General features: G+C 34.2%; 1 protein-coding gene across 1 annotated transcript in view; it reads left to right on the forward strand.

The window, feature by feature from the left end:
- The first annotated feature begins 367 nt into the window (after window positions 1-367).
- Window positions 368-18019, forward strand: part of LOC113226828 (cadherin-86C) — a 133765-nt gene continuing 116113 nt past the window's right edge. Inside the window, exon 1 of the mRNA XM_026459600.1 lies at window positions 368-668. The gene's annotated coding sequence lies outside the window, so the exon portion shown is untranslated. The remainder of the gene's footprint in view (window positions 669-18019) is intronic.

Consider the following 18019-nt stretch of genomic DNA (forward strand, 5'->3'; position numbering starts at 1 on the left):
TTGATGAGACCTTCGATTTTGTCCATAAAATCTAAAATAAAATCTATATTCACTACATTTTACCAAGTTACGTTTATTGCTATTAAAATCGTTTTTTACAGTAATAGTCATCAATACTTTACGATTAAAAAGTCTGACATTAACTACTCCTCGGTTTTTACAGGCACAAGGCAACAAAAAGTCGGGTCTAGCGATAAAACGTGCAATAAGAATAGCTATGGTTATAACTACGATGTATGAGTACTAAGTATAAGTAAAACTATTCATATGTGCTAGGGCTAGGTTAGTTAAAGCACGTTAAGGCAAGGGTCTGCGGCGGGGCTGGCTTGTCCGGTAGCTATGGCCGAGCCACCGCCGCCGTAAAGCCATTCTAGTATGGCACGGGCCCACTCACGTAGCGGACGCCCGGCACTAACACAGGCGAAGGCGGCGCGCGCACGCTGCTCGCTTACAAAACAAAAATAAACTTAACAAAAACAAGTGAAGCACCGGACTGTTCCGAGTTTCGGACTATGTGAAACCGTGAGACTGTGTTATAGTGGACCTGTGTATAACCCTGTTGGATATTTCTGACATTTCGCACAAAGGTGTTCGGAGTGGAGCGAAAGTGCAAGTTTTATGTAAGAGCTGATAACTGCAATAGCTTTCGTAATTGTTGCGTGATAACAGTAAGTGCGCTTTGATTTACTTTGCGACTGGTTTACACGGCTCTTTGTCTCGGTTTCTTATATTTAGTTAGACGGACTTTTCCATTTATCTTTATATAGGTTATGTTACCGCATATTTGCATTCAACGTACTCGTAGTCTTTGATTACTTTTTTATTAATGGATAATTTATAGTGCTGTTTAAATTTCTTATGGCTTTCGTATAGAAACCATTTAGTTTCATTTTAATAGTTTAAATATCGACTGAAGTAAATTATAGCTTCCAAGGTTAGTTCTCAACCTCTTCTACGCCCTTGTGGTTGTGAAACTTGACTCATAAAAAGTCCTTATCTGATAATCTTATCGGTAACATTCCTTAGTGAACAAACAGCTTTGCTTGTCTTCACTTACACCTTTATCCTGTTCAAAGCTTTGCATATCATGATATAGCTAAGTATGGTGCATTTGACGTTTTATTGCTTCGTTTTTTATTTGCCATTGCTGTTAGTGTTATATAGGAAGCGTCTGGAATTAAACTATACATTTAAAAATAATATAATATTAAAAATATTGAAAATATTACCAATAAACTTTCTATAAAATAACATGATTGCAATTGTAAATATAATATAATATATTTTTTGTAATCCATTCTAATATCAGAAAAGATAATATAATAATAAAATAAAATGGGTTCCAACCTAAAATGCGTGTTTAAGCAAAAGCCATAATGTGCAAATGCATAACTTCCTTGTCATTATATTCATTCAAGTACACAGTGTGATCCCATAAAGTCGAAATCGGATCAATGCTCCCATGGATACTGTATTGATAAGTGTTAAACAACCCTTAGATAAAACTCACAGATTCACCTGTTGAGCTTGGACTACATATATACTTTCTGATGATCAGTTAGGCGTTTTATTACTGGTTATGAGCTAATGATAGTAAACACAAACAATACAATATTTATACGGAAAATTTGAAATCAACTCGAGAACATTTTCGGTAAGGCGGTACAAACTACAAGGTATGAAACTCAATATATTGTTGACTGTCCTCTGGACTAACTGGTGATTTGATTAAAAAATATTATGACATTTTGTTGTTCTCATTACATGAATTCTTTTCAATACGTTATAATGATACATTATACGTGTATACCAAGTTGTATTAGATCACTAAAATTATTTATATTTGGCTCAATTTACGCCGACATCCTAACAAAAATACTATAAGCTTATAATGTCGCCTTGCAATCCAATCAGTTTGTAACTGTTGTGACACTAAAGGCGTTTAGTTGGTAATTCGGAAACCACTTAACATCATCCTACTCACAATTAAGGCAATAATAAGGTATGAACACGGAATTACATTCCAGTAACGGCTTCAGTAATAGAACTTACTTTGTAGTACTGTTACGACTATTGACATAATGATTTTAAGTGTGTCAACATTGTGGGGAATTTCATTATCATCTTCTTCATCAACGCCAATACGACCCATTTGTGTTTGTGGATTTAGGCCGTTTAGGCAGCCCGCGATACTAGCCCAGTGTGGTTTTGTGATTTCATACGCTTTCCAAAGCGTAGTCATTCATCTTCGGTATACAGGTTTCAACACGACGTTTCCCTACAGCGAGGGAGTAGAGTGGCCCTCCACTAAACATTCACAATTGTGCGTAACATAGAAATTAAAAACCTAATCTTTTAATGCCAAGAATACATTATAATTAAAATATCGCATTAAAACTTAGCATTATTTATTTAAACCCCGGTTACGTTTTTCATACAAAACTGAGGGCATACTTGCTAGGGTCTGAAGCATGGTATTATATTTAGTATATACATTCGGCGTTTAGTGCTTTTCGATTTAGATCTTAGAAGATTAGTTATACGACGCCACTGGGATTCTCTGTCTCTCTCTTAATCTTCGTTGTCCTGCTGAACCACCACCGCTTTTAATTTGGAATTTATTAAAAACAAAGCATTTTTAAGTGAAGAAACGATCTATTTGAAATTTGACAGTCGTAGTTCACTGCTATGATTTACAGAGACTCACTGTGTCCATCTCTTGTCTTTCGTCTCTTTTCAGGACACATACAAAAAGAAATAAGGTCCTATATATAACTGCAAATTTTATAGCACTCTTACCTTTCGCCATTGTTCATAAAATCTTCCATAAGATTTCATACAAACATAAACTATCTATGGTACTTGAATTTTAATAAGGACAGCTGTTCAACTACACAGATTAATTACTTAATCGTATTAAATACATAACAGTAATTTATATACCTTTTGAAACGTTAATTAAAATTTTTGAACAAATTCGATGGGGGAAATTGTATCTATAGGGTAATCGAAACTGTTCAAACTCATAATTTATCTAGATATATTTTGGCAAGATTTGTTATATTGTACCCTCTAAGTAAACCAAGTGTGAAAAATATAAATTATTTAGTAATTTTGATCAGTCCCAATTACCCCATAGTTATGCCTCTGTCGACTACATACAGTCTTATATTTATTACTGTTCCATACTTTACGATCCATACATCAGCACAAACATTGTACATGTCTTTTGTCTTACGTCCTAACCATAAAATAAAACGTTATCTCTTAGGTTCCTTAAGGAAACCTTTTATCAAGAATACATTGTTACCAAGTTTGAAGTTAGCAGTTTATGGGCATGTGCCGCTACTCATTAAAAGTCCTATAAGTTTAGCACACAGGGCGATTTCAAATGTAAAATTAATTTAAAAATGGTAATGTAACTTGAGACTTTGTACGGACCCACAGAACACGTTCTGAAAGTCCACGTTCTTACCCTTTGTTTTAATAAGTTCAGTAGCAGTGAACTATAGCTCCTTGTCAAAGAATTCGTCCAGGGAAGCACTGCCAACTTACCCGTTTCTGCCGCCAAGCAGTGTTTCAATTATGAAGGATGCTCGTGAAATTACCGGCACTTGGGACTTGTCAAGTTATGTCTCAGGTTGACGGGCGCAATGGCAGTGCCCCTCAGATCTTTGTGATTTAAAGCTCTGAGTGACACTGCAACTGCTATGGACAGGCGTAACGCTTAAACCAAGCGCACGACTTGTTCGTCTTCCCACTTGGTATCATAAAAAAATTTTTCATACTAAGATACAAGTATGTTACGTTAAATCTACCTTTAGTGTTATAAATTGAGGCAATACTATGAATCCTGCTTTTCATGATTATAATCATAAACATGCATAAATAAAAAAAATATTATACATTTTTTATATCGAATACTATAATAGAAAAGAATAATAGAAAAAGAATTAATAGAAATTAACTATAATTTTGGTAATACAACATTGTATAGGTAGCTTATAAGAATCGTGAGCTTGCATCCCTTTTATAGAAAACTATTCACAGAAATAGTAAACAGATAGGGGCTATTAGCAAAACTTATGGGATACTTAATGGCAATTATAGTGAGCTTAAGCAACTTTGCAACTTTACTTAATTGTGAATACCATAATGGAATTTTGATATTCCATTTGCCATAGCGGCTGGCAAGAGCTTTAATTGCCAGTCTATATAGCCTTCCGATTTCTTTCGTGTTTAATGCGCAAGAATTTTTCTTCGCGTCTCGAATCATCTTCCGTAGGCTGCCTGCTTATTGTGTAATATGGATATTCGGAGCTTTAAATTACTAATGATTGCGAAGCACTGCACTGCACCCGTCACCCTGTTACGTACTAATGCTTACATTACTGCTTAGTGGCAGAAATAGGGTATGGTAGCGTTCACAACGAGCTCTACTGCTACTTCAAATCTACGCGTGCCCTGCAGGCAACTTACATTTTTTTTAAATAGGATATTAACGAATAAATATAGTTTAGTTTAGTTTTGTTTATTTGTCTCAACATTACAAATTTCATATAAATACAATTACATCTTATTTTATACTACTCTTCGAAAACTGAGCGTCAGTTTACAAAATAATGAAGAAATGTTATATAATAGTGAGTCATAAGTATACAATAGTGTACAAATACAAAATCAACATAATTAATTAAACTAATAAATAATTGAATTAAACTGACAATGTCAAGTGTACACAGGAAATGTCAATATGGATTCTTAATAACTAATAAATGTATGTTGCAGTTTAAAATAATGCGGTGAATGTCAAATCCATTAATAAATATAATAATTTATTAAAAACTTTGAGTGTACTCTGTTACTGAGTAAAAGTACATGTTACATTACATTAAGTACATGTAATCGTCTCTCAAGCAGAGGCCGAATTCGGATTCGCACTTCTGAGTTTCTCGGAATTTATATGCGAAATTTTATTTGAAACTTACCATGAGCCTTTCGGTAAAGGAAAACTTCACGATGAAAGCAGCACGCTGAAGAAGATTCACAACCCTCGGATAACGTGTGCAGTCCTCAATCCGCATGGGCCAGTGTGGCGGACTATGGTCTAAACCCTTTATATATAAAATATATTTGACATTTTTTGTGAAATAACTCCACCAGTTTTGTTATGATTACGAATACATAGATCGAACACAGTGAAAGAAAGAAAGAAAGACGGGAAGAAAATTTACTCAGCACAATTACATGTTACAAGTACAATATGATTTTATGCTTAAAGTTTATTGCACTGAAAAAGGCCCAACTCAGTAAATACTGTGGCAGAGCTACAGCGCTGGTTTTCAGTGGACCCTTTTTGAAGTGGCCGATTTGAAAATAAAAATTACAAATAAAATTTAAAGAAAATAAAAAATTGTGAACGCGCATTAAAATAGGTACAACATATAAATATCTCAATTAGATCTTAAAAATAACATTGTCACTATGTCTTTATGTATTTTAAGTTTCTCTTTGCGTTATACAAAAAAAAAAAAATTTCTCCAGGCTTATTTTGCAGTATTAAAATGTGCTCTCAAAGTTTAATTTTAAAATTAAATTAAACTAAAGTTTAAACAGATTTAAACTGAAAAATTTCGTCGACTGTCGAAATTTCCACGCCCATGCTGCAATATAGCATTGCACTTTACCGTATGAGCTAAGGGTCCAGTTAGTAAAGAGCAATGCTACAATGCAGCATGGCCGTGGGTTCAAATCCCACCGGGTCGACGAAAGTTTTTTATGTGTTCGATCTATGTATTCATAATGATAATAAATATATAGTGTATTATTAGAGTACATATACTTTAGCGTGAATCCAACTATTTACTGGTTTCTTTTATCGCGCGTGTGGGAGAGCACTTACGTCGTTCGCCCATCGACCTTTGCAGTCATTAAGTTTTTTTACGGTCCACTAACCAAACAGCAAAGAGTCTGATGGACCACCTGGTGGAAAGTGATTACCGCTGCCTGTACACAATTTGTGGTACTAATGGATTGCCAGCGCGAAGCATAAATTGGTCATTCTCGGACTAGTCTTCACTACCTAATTTCCGTGGCAATTTTTATTATTTAAGTAATCGATTTTTTATGGTGTAGTATTATTTAGTATTCGAGTACTGTATCATGAAATATTATTTAATAATTATACGATAATATACTTTAATATTTCAATTATAAAAATTGCCACGGAAATTAGGTGTTCAACACTGGTCCGAGAATGACCGAAATAAGTCCCCTTTAAACATGTTTGCTGGCCTTCGGACAGACCAATCGGACACAGGCGTGCATATGGTACCTATCCAGGTAGGTTCCGCACAGATTGATGTTGCGTTTTTCTATTTCGTATTTTGCCTAATCATTTACAGGCATACTGTAGAAAATCTATGAGATCTTTATATATATATGTTGCGTACGGAAGATTTATAATTTTTTTATTCAAATGCACGGTCAACAGCTCATCTAGCTATACACTTTTGAATGTCGTGAATAAGAGCCGTCAATGTATAGCTTGATATGCTGCCGTTCGTACAATACTACTTATTTGTAAGGCTTGTTGCCTTTACGCAGAATGAGTAAGAGACTTAGGGTTTGCTGTCATAGGTATAGGATCCTATGTCTATGGGTGCAAGTAAAAGTACGTATGATTGCCCATACGATTTCTTAAAAATTTGTGATAGATTAACAATAATCTTTAGTACAGAGTACTAAAAAGACCAGGCTGAGAAGTTCGTAGAATTACATTTATTTGCCAAGTTTTATTGAAGTCGGTACCGGAATGTGCGCGAAACCGATTTCATCCCAGTCTTAGAGATGGAATATTTTCTTCAAACTAAAATGGAGCCACTACCGAGTTATACTCTTTCCAATAAAAAAAAGAATCATCAAAATCGATTCACAAACGCCAGAGTTACCGCGTAACATACATACAAAAAAAAATACAATCGGATTGAGAACCTCCTGGTTTTTTTGAAGTCGATTAAAAATGGCGTTTCAGTAAAATACAATTCAATATAAGTACCGTTGGAATAATTTATTACGATGTTTGCGATTTTTAATATTCCTATAGAACTTAATTTATTATGATATTATTTATAGTAAGAAAACAGAATTAACTACAATTAGTATATTTCCTTGTTTATTCTTTAATCAAGTAGTCGTGCACAACAAAGTAGAACAAGAGCTAAATCTTCATTAAAATTTATAATATCGGTAACCTACGTGATTTCACGTAATAAAGATTAAGTTAGTGAAGGAAACTGGTCCATCGGCCTATTTTAACGAAATATCGATACAAGCAGTAATAAATGCTGGTTCACGATAACTGTTACAAAGTGGAATAGGGTAAATACGTTAAATTTTTACAAATACGTAAATGAAATGAAAATAAAACAAATTATTTTTATAACCACAAAAATAAAATATACTACCATTCTACCACCATTCTACTACCACATATAATACCACAAAAATAAAATAAAACATACTGACAAAAAAAAACAATAGACGGTATAACAGCTGACGTTATTGATAAGGAAGTGATTTCGAGATGTCAAGTATATTGTATTAAATAGAACATGAATACTAGGTAAAAACAATATCACCTTTCTTCTTTGAAAATAAAATAAAAAACGAAATGTATTATTGAATAAGTACTTATTTTTTAAACTATCTCTCTTCAAACAGCACTAAAACTATCTCATCAAGTACACCACGAACTGTACTCAGAAGTAATGCTAAACCGTTTGCGAACTCCTTGTGGGGAAGAGCTGTTTAGATCTTCTCTCAGAAATAATAGATCTTCAAAGTACTCCTTAAACTATATTGGCTCTTAAACTTTAAGTTTCGCACGCAATCGTATAATAATTAAATAAGAGATTTGAGTTTAGTGCCCTTGAGATTTATGTAGCACAGTATTTTGGGAGTCTTCCTCCTTTTTTTACTATTCTAATCGGTTGTTAGTTGTTAACTTCATTACCTGCCAAAAAAGACTGACAACGTTGGTTTTTATCAAACGTAGCCTTTTGTTTGTTAATTTTTATGTTATTCTAATACATATAATAATTTTGTAGCCGTAAAGTAAAAATTGTAGTAGCATTAGAGTTCGTCGTCAAAGAGTTTGTCCAGAGAAATACTTCCATCTTACCTGTTTCTGTCGCCAAGCAGTAACGTAAGCTGGTGAGATTACTGGGACTAATTTTTTGGTTTTTTTATGGATGTCTCGAACACTCAGACTGAAATAGTGATGTATGGAATCAATAATGTCTCGGAAACGGAACCAGCTTCCCGAAACCCGGCTTAAGCCGGATTTATATTTGTCAGAGGTGTCGTGTTGTGACGCGTCAGAATGGTATCGGTTTTATACACACAGCACAAGCCGTCACGTCAGATTGCGACAAACTAATACAAATCTAACCATATTAAGTATGAAACCGATATCGTCTGACGCGTCACGACTTGACACGTCAGACAAATGTATATCCGGTTTTACTGCGTACAAAGGTACTACCCCAAATTGTCGTAATGTGTCAAAGTGACGGGCGCAGTTGCAGTGTCCCTCAGAATTTTGCTGTTTAAGACTGAGTGGCACTACAACTGTCATGGATAGTCATGTCACTTACTACCAGGCGCAAGACTTGTTCGCCCCGTCTATAGATACCATAAAAAATACATTCATCAACCTTACTTTTTCATTATACCAGTTACAACAATATATCCATTAAGATAACCATAAATAATAAAATTATAATAAAATTAGTTTATTTATAAAAACACAGGCTAACATACGGATGCTAACATGTACAAAACAAGTATAATTTCGCCGTATCTGGCGAAACGTTGGGCATGCAAATATTGAAGGTATATTCACTCACACGCACTTCGGCAGATTGAACCAGGTGTAACATATTTCTTTTTCAATAATATTACATGGGCGTGGGCTTAATAAGTCGGTCAGCAATTTAAACGCAGTGATAATTGTATGAGTCAATTTTAATGGTAACTACGAGTAAATGTGAGAATAATAACGATAATACGAACATGTCAAATCATCTAAAAATCGGACACTGTACAGTACATTTTATTAATAAGCAACCAGTTTAATTGTTTTTTAAATAGAATAATTTATGAAAAACGAGAAGAATTACAATGAAGAATGAAAAGGTGTACTGTTAGTTATCGTCTAACAATGTCAATTCTCCACCTCTGGCTTGGCTTGTACAACGCCCCATTATCGTCGGCAAACCTAACAATTCGTAAGGGCCTGGCAACTCCCAATTCCGACGGTCAGTGGTCAAATCATAACGACCTAATCTCACCGCCCGAGATCTAGGGCAGAACTGCGTGCTCCATTATTCATGTACAATTGTTCGTTTGACGTAAAATCGTTAGCCTCTATGGCTCATTAAAGAAATTTGACCCTTACTTAGATTTGATTATGATAGCCGGTTGAATTCGAACTAGAAACACGTGTTTTCGTGGTCAATTAGTTTCTGAATTTCAGTATATTTTTAGATATTATTTTATTGCAAACAGTCAGCTTGTACTCCTAAAAGATAAGCGCTGTCTATTGACATTTGCGAGAAGGATGTCTTCTTAGAAATGCAAATCAACACCAGCAATGAACACTACGGCAACTTTATTTTTTGGTCATCGTCTGTTGTTTTTGTAAATAGCCATATTTATTTACTAATATTATGCACCCCGAATTTTATGAAAAAAAAAAAAACAAAGATACAAAATAAAAACAGAAATGGCGTAGTGTTCATTGGAGGTATCGAAATACATTACCGGTTGTGTAAATAAGATCGTAATTACACTAGTCATAAACAAAGCATTTGTATTTTGGGAACTTTCGAGATATTAAAAAAACTATGAATAAAATTAGTGTATTTTCTATTATCATCATGCCAATTACTTAGACAATTACCCATAATGTTCAATAACATAATATTGTATCATAGAGATCCGGTGGTAGATACCTGGTGACGTATTAGTATAGGTCCAACCTACTTTAGGCACTTCTGCCTCACAATTTAACTGTACTATATTCCTTGATTTAATTACTTTGTAAAATGAATTGTTAAGGTGAAAAAGAACAATAATACATTATTTGTTTTTGTATGAGACCTAAAGTTATTTTTTCCTTAAAAAATATCAATTACGCTGATGTTGCTGAAGAATAAAACTGATATTGAATAAAATATAAAAAAACCGACTGAAGTGGGTTATAGATCTTGGTTCGCTGATACCCGATATGTTAATAAATTAATTTCGCTAAAAAATTCGATTACGTTGTTTATGATAAGGCCCAGACAGGGCCCAGGAAACCTGGGTTTATTTTCCCTACATCTTAATCAGGAACGCTGCACTGCTGTTTTACGATAGGTGGGCAGTCAGTACAAAATCTGACGGATTCTTAACATTGAATCCTACTACCAATAAAAGAATATAAAAAATTAATTCATTACAATAGAAATTAAGTTTTCTCGTGATAACATAACATATTGAAACTGATTGTAACCGTGAGGTTGGTAGCGCATTTTTAACATGTTTTGGGACATATTTCGCACATGGAATATTGTCGTAACTGATCAAAGTTCTGCAATTGAGAAAACACGATTTGAAAATTTAATACGTATATAAAAGAATAATGTGATTTATTTTAAATTTAATATATGTATGTGTGTATGTATGTATATATATATATATATATATTATATTACAATATGTATATTACAGTACTTCCCTGGACGAGCTCTTTCACAAGGAGCTCTACTGCTGCTATTTATTGATTTCATGCAGTAATTTTTTAAACTTTCAAATAATTTCAATTCCACAGTTATCAGTTACGACAGTATTCGATTTCATGTGTGAATATTATTCAATTGCAATGTTTCATCGGCGAATTTCAAACAAGTATTCTTTTACAGCATTTTATACTAAAAGCAATGTTGAATTTGAAAGTAATTAGGTTATTCGTTTCTTTATACACATTATGACCATTTCATCTTACATAAAGTTATTTATAAATTTCAATCTCTAGTTTAAAACAGGATACGCCTAAGGCTAAGTAAAGACGAGTTGCCAAATTTAACCATAATCAATAAAAACATCGATTTAAAAGTGAGAGTTGCAGTAACCGTGTTTTGAAATTAATTGCTTCGAGCTTAATTGAATTATGTTTATAATATTTTTTTATATCTCTTGCGTTTTTATTACTCTACATACAATAATAAAGCTTAACATTTTAGTCTCTGCAAAAAAAGTTAATTATTAATAATTCTTTAGAAAAGAAGAGTGACGTGTGTATGTGAGTCTGAGTTTTTAATGTTTTTTTTATTATTATATTAAGTTTCGGGACAAACAAGATACACGCCTGTCCATAACAGTTGCAGTGGCACTAAGATCTGATATCGCAAAGATCTGAGGGGCACTGCCACTACGCCCGTTACCGTTACCCTGAGACATAAGTTTACAAGTCCCACGTACATGTAATTTCACCAACGCCCTTACCCTTCGAAACCGGAACGCAGTAATGCTGACATTACTGCAAGGAGATCTACTGCTACTATGTTTTCAACTTTGTAGTTATAAACTGTTTTTCTAAATACTGTGGAACCTTGCTATGACAAGCGATATATTTATAAGCTCGCCATAACAAAGTCGCTAGTCTCTTAATATTTCCTACAACTTCAAAAATATAAAAAACCAACATAACAAAAAATAATAAATCTTAAGCCTATCACATATTATCACGATGATTATGAACTTAAAAGTAATTAAATTATCGCAACATGATAAAGTGATGGCCATCAGACGCGATGGGCGTGTAAAAAAAAGATTGATTCAAAACATCGTTAAACCTTGTGTCATTAATCATTTCAAATTTTAAACACGTCAGACTTGTATTTGATACTGTTGTGTACTTCTGTCTGAATAATCCTTTATTTTAGGGGTGCGTACAGATCTGGTGAATGCTCCTCCAACGCGCTGCATGTGCATTGCGAGCGCGTTGCTCACGTACTGCACGCGTGCTGCACGTTTGCAATTAAATACATGTAATAATCGTGTGCACCTCGCGAGCCTTTGGCAAACAGGTGCATTTGTGGTTCATTCGCTACATCTGTACGCACCCTTAGACTTCGTCCAGGGAAATACTGCCACCTCACCTATTTCCATAAGGGTGCCAGTGAAATTACAGGCAAATTGGACTTGTCAACTTATTTCTCGGGGTGACGGGCACAGGGGCAGTCCCTCGAAGATCTTCGCAATTGTAAGTTTGAGTGGCACTGCAACTGTTAAGGATAGGCGTGTCGCTTACCACCAGACGCACCATTTGTTCGTCTTGTCACTTGGTATTATAAAAAAAACTACTTGAGGAGAATTGGGCCAGTGTGGTAGACCATAGTCTAAACTCTAAACCCTATAGAGACCAGTACACGCCAATGGGATTTATGATCTAGGAGAAAAAATCGAATAGCATTTAAAAAATTATTGGTAAAAAGACTGATTACGTTTAAAGATATTTATGTCTCTAAAGGATACAAATTCACTTATATAAAGGTACTTTTAAAATATTGTAAATAAGCATTTTGCTTCTTGGAGACTTCATCTTTTAGAGTAAGTAATACTGTATTCTAAGATACTACGTTTAATTCTTAAGATACCACGTGACTTAAAAGGACATAATTCTATAATTGACCCTATCGATCGGCATCATAAAAATACAAGTGTTTTTATTTTTCACATTTGATCGGCTCGATTTCGAGATGAGGTAAGCAACGTTGTAAATGTCTTTGAATGTAATAATACTACCAAATTATTTATTTATTTAGACAGATAAGGTATAAAAATACAATAAAAGCAAATTAGAAACAAAAATAGGATTAAATTCTATGAATAAAATTGGATCCCTCCGGCAAGGTGCCCAAGATGCTGGCAGCGTTCCCCCTTTGTATAGCTAATACTTATGCGTTGGGCAAATTAGCTGCCGGCCCCTGGGTTTCTCAGGCACCCTATTTTGTTAATAAAATTTAGTAAAGGCACCGGGATCCCACAGGCCAAGGGTTTCGACTCCAAAAAAGTGCATATACTTACTTTTAAAAATGGAATAATGTTTCTATGATGGATACTATCCTTTCTACTATAGCCGTATAACACCTTGTATACAATGAAGGTATCATAAAATTTACCTACATTGTATATTAACTGCCTCCGTGGTCAAACTGTTACGATTACCGTGACCAGACTGCATCGCAGAGGTCCCAGGTTCGATTCCCGGGTCGGAAGAAATATTTGAATGGCCTACATTTATTTCTCTCGTGAGATTGGGTGTAATTTGTGGTTGTCTATGTGTGTTTCCATTGCACCCGCGACACAGGGTTTCCCTAGTGCGGAGCTATGTTGAGTATAAAAAAAATTGTGCCGAGGGTGTTCATGAAACTAAATTATTTTTCTCAACAGACTTTCCATTTTTGAGTATCATTACTATACCTGCTGCCTTAAGTTGAAAATAATAATTTGGTAAATGTAAGTCGCACCCGAATATGGCTCATGGTCATCATTTGAATAACCCATAAACTAAACCAATATACTGAATACAAAAGACAAATTAAAACATGACAATATAGCATACACGACATAACTATAGTAATTATCCGCCATAATGATGACATTAGTTTCTACCATAAAAAGCAAAGTGGCAGCAATACATATCGATTAGAAATTCATAACACGCAACTATTCTGCAGTTATTAACAGTTACACCTACCAGGTGATAAACTCACGCTAAGTATTATTACAAATGAAATTTTGCGAATGAAGGAATTAAATAGTATTTTTTTCTTCGTAAATTTTCATGTTTATAGTTCATGTTAATTATTTAATGGAATGCATTTATATATTTGTATTTGCACCACGCTATTGTCCGTGATGGCATGGTGACCTTATTTTTATTGGAAAATCGATGGTCTCATATCGGTGATCTCACTTTGAAGTTATATTGGGTAATACGAACAAGTTCCTATTGTTACAACATGTTAGTGTTTTAACAGTTATATAGATATCTAACCATTTTAAAATATCGATTCAAGCGAATGAAGGTCAACCATACTTACATGAAAATAATTTCGTTTATATCTTCACCATTTTAAAGTCAGTATATAACGAGTTCTTAGGTTTTCGGGGTTATTACACATAGGCAATGAAACTTTGAGATCTAATTTGCGTTTTTCTTTTCAAACAAACCAACGTTTTGGTCCCTTTATCACATGACTTTCAGTCGGGTGACTGACACAAATATAAGCGGTTTAGATACGAAAAATAATTTCATTTCCTAAGTCAATATAATATAATTTTTGAACTTAACAAAAAGTCGTCGGCCAAAGCGGATTCAGTTTTAGAGCAGGTAATTGGTCTAGTGATCTTATACAATATTATTATTGGTAACCTACCTACAAACTCGATTTTTTCCGAAGTAACGTTTGTTCGAATTTTCATTACACCGAAAACCGAATTATAACGAAACCATTGTTCTTTCAGGATATGTTGGATGTTTATCGCAAAGACACGATTAGGTCCGGTTAGGTTAGGTTAAGTTAGGTTTAAAAAAAAAACTTTTTCCTCTCAAAGTTACTTTCGAAGTTATGAAAATTCGAGCAAACGTTATTTCTGGAAAATATCATTTCGGACTACTAATAGGTAACCATTATTATTTTTATTCTAGTTAAATATAACTAGAATAAAAATAATATAATTGTGCAAGATCATCAGACCAATTACCTGCTCTCAAACTGGGCAATTCAAGAGCACATCAAGCTTGACACTTTGTACTTTGGATCGTTCTTATCGTAAGCGGCATAGAGTTGGATTTAAGTCTTAAGTGTCAACCTTGACGCGCTCTTGACCCTGTTCTATAAGTACTAGAGTAACGGAAATCACTCCGGAGCAGCATGTGGAATACTCAGACCAAAACCAATTTAGAAAGTCCATTTCCTAATTTGATCCTACCGGGAATCGAAACCGGAACCTCCTCATCTAGTGGAAACCGTTCAACTATCGGGGATCTTATCGAGAATTTAATTTAACGTATAAACAATTTCCATTTTCGAATATTGTTTTGACCTGCACTCTGTTACTGAAAATTTAATAATCTCTTTTTCAAATAATCCATCGTTTTCCAAAAAATATGTTAAACAACTTTCAATTTACACATAAATCCAAAAAAACACTAACATGCTAGACTGCACCTATCAAAGCATTACCCATATCAAAATTATTTCCCATCGAATCATAAATAAAATTTAACTGTAAAACACGTTATATAAGAATAGAACTGTTGTAGTAGACTTATTACTTAGGCAGACACTTATTTCATAGAGAATATAATAAAATTGAATACAAAAGTCACTTACGTATTGAACGATTTATTTTCACGATTTTAGTGAGGAATTTGTACAGAAAACATACTACAAAAATAATTACCTCTTTAAAAAAAAGTGGACCTCGCAAGTTTATGGAATTACAACTATTTGCCGAATTTTATTGATATCTGTTAACGGAAAGTGTGTGAAATTCAATAAACCGGATCCATCCCCTAATTTCGTACTCTTAAGCGCAGGTCACACCGCCAACGAAGCTAGCTAACTTCGTGATGCAACTAAGTGAGCTAAGCTAAGTTAGCTACCTTGGCTTACCTCACGTTAGCTAACGTTAGCTAACTTGGCTTAGCTCACGTTAGCTTACTTAGCTTAGCTCACATTAACTAACTTAGCTTAGCTCACGTAGTTGCATGTAACCAACTATGCCAGCCAAACTTACTTAGCTCAGCTTAGCTCACGTAGTTCAATGCACTTGCATAGCTAAGCTTACAAAATATGTAGTAAGTGGAGACTATGGATACGTGCGGGAGTGAAGGGCGGCAAAAGGGCAACATGATTTACATAGCTAGCGGAATCGTTGGGTCAGTTTAATTAGCTTAGTTCGCGGTGTGAACCGCAGTATGAAAAGATGTCCCGGCTACGTGAGCTAAGCTAAGCTAGCTTAGCTTCGTTTGCGATATGGCATACAATTTAGAGGTGGAATATTTTCTTCGAATTTGAATGAGACGACTACTGAGGTACACACGTTCCAACGACAAAAGAATAATCGAAGTCAGTTCACAGAATGTCGGAGTATATGCGTAACACACACACAGACAAAATACAGTCGAATTGAAAACCGAATCTATAATCGAATTAAAAATTTAATTATTGAGGAATTGATTGCTGAAGAGTTACTAAAATTGAAATCCGAATTTATAATCAAATTAAAAATTTAATTATTGAGGAATTGATTGCTGAACAGTTACTAAAATATTGTGTAATTAGTAAAAGGTTACAATGATTAAATAAGTCCAGTATTCTGTATTTACTAAATATATACCTACAAAAAATCCTTGTGGCCTGACGAACAAAATGAGAACATTTTTCTACTCTCCATGCAGAAAAACTATTCAATTTAGTTGGGAGGACGCATCCCCTTTGTCATTAAGAAACAATGTTTTGTCCTTTAGAAGCTACTAGTGACATACTTAAAATACCGAAGAAAACAGAAAATGTTCTGCTAGACAAGAATGTCATAAACTTACATAAACAAGACATTTCTGCCTACGCACTATTCAAAATAGACAGAATTTTGTAACGAAATGGTAATAACGATGAAGTATGTAGGTATCAGGATATTAAGTTACGATAAAAATCTGTGACTTGCAAATTTTGAAACCGTGTTACGTTGTTTGTTATTTTAAGTCACAAATAAAATATTAAACTCAAAACTTAGCGTAGGAAAATAGGTAGTGACTTAAAAAAACAAAACACGTTTTCTATAGCAATTAAAAATCCTTTACAATATTTATAATAATAACGCACACACTCAATATAGCCCCGCACTAGGGAAACCCTGTGTCACGAGTGCCTTGGACGCACGCATAGACAACCACAAGTTACACCGCACTCACGAGAGAAATAAATGTAGGCCATACAAATATTTCTCCCGGCCTGAGAGTCGAATTCGGGACCCCGTGAGTTTGGGTGTAATTTGTGGTTGTCATATGTATGTCCATGGTACCCGCGGTACAGGGTTTTCCCTAGTGCAGAGCTATGAGTGTGTGTGTGTTATATATTTTTTTATTAAAAAAAACCGTCTTCAAACTTTGTTACATAAATTTGCCAAGTTTTATTGAAATCGATTAACGGAAAGTGGGTGAAATATAATAAACCGTATCCATCCCCTAATTTGCCACTCTTAGAGGTGGAATATTCTCTGTAAATTGAAATGGGACCACTACTGCGGTATCATGCGGTACCTCCTTTCTAACAAAAAAGGATCATCGAAATCGGTCGAAATGTCGAAGTAATCGCGTAAGATACTCATGGAAAAATTGCAATGAGAACCTCCTCCTATTTTTAAAATGTCTTGGTTATTTACATTTTTTTATGTACACAGCCTTATTTTATTGACTAGTATTATGCACCCCGAATTTTGTAAAAACAAATAGGGAAACAATAATTAAAATTCGAAAAGAAATACAAATAAACGAATGCTGTGGAAAAAAGAAACAAAAACAAAATAAAAACAGAGATGACCTAAAACTAAGGTGGCGTAGTGTTCATTGGAGGTATCGTTTCGATATCTGTTAAAAGGGAATCAAAATGCGTTCAATCAACACGTCAATGACTCTACGACATTCACAAATATATTTTACGTATCATTGTTATTGTGATGACTATGTATTATATGCATTATGCGTATGACACTGATTGACATTGTCCTTGGATTAAACACCGAGTTACGGACCTACACGACGTTCCTTTCAATTGATACTGCGATGTTACATTTCCAAGAAATTGATATTGGAATTATCCGTTTTCACTTAAGTAAATTAACTAATATATTATAAAGCAAGTGAGTATATTTGCAACTAACAATAGTTATTCGAAATTAT

The sequence above is a fragment of the Hyposmocoma kahamanoa genome, unplaced genomic scaffold (genome assembly GCF_003589595.1).
Source record: "Hyposmocoma kahamanoa isolate Upper Pololo Valley unplaced genomic scaffold, ASM358959v1 202, whole genome shotgun sequence".
In the NCBI taxonomy this organism is placed as follows: domain Eukaryota; kingdom Metazoa; phylum Arthropoda; class Insecta; order Lepidoptera; family Cosmopterigidae; genus Hyposmocoma; species Hyposmocoma kahamanoa.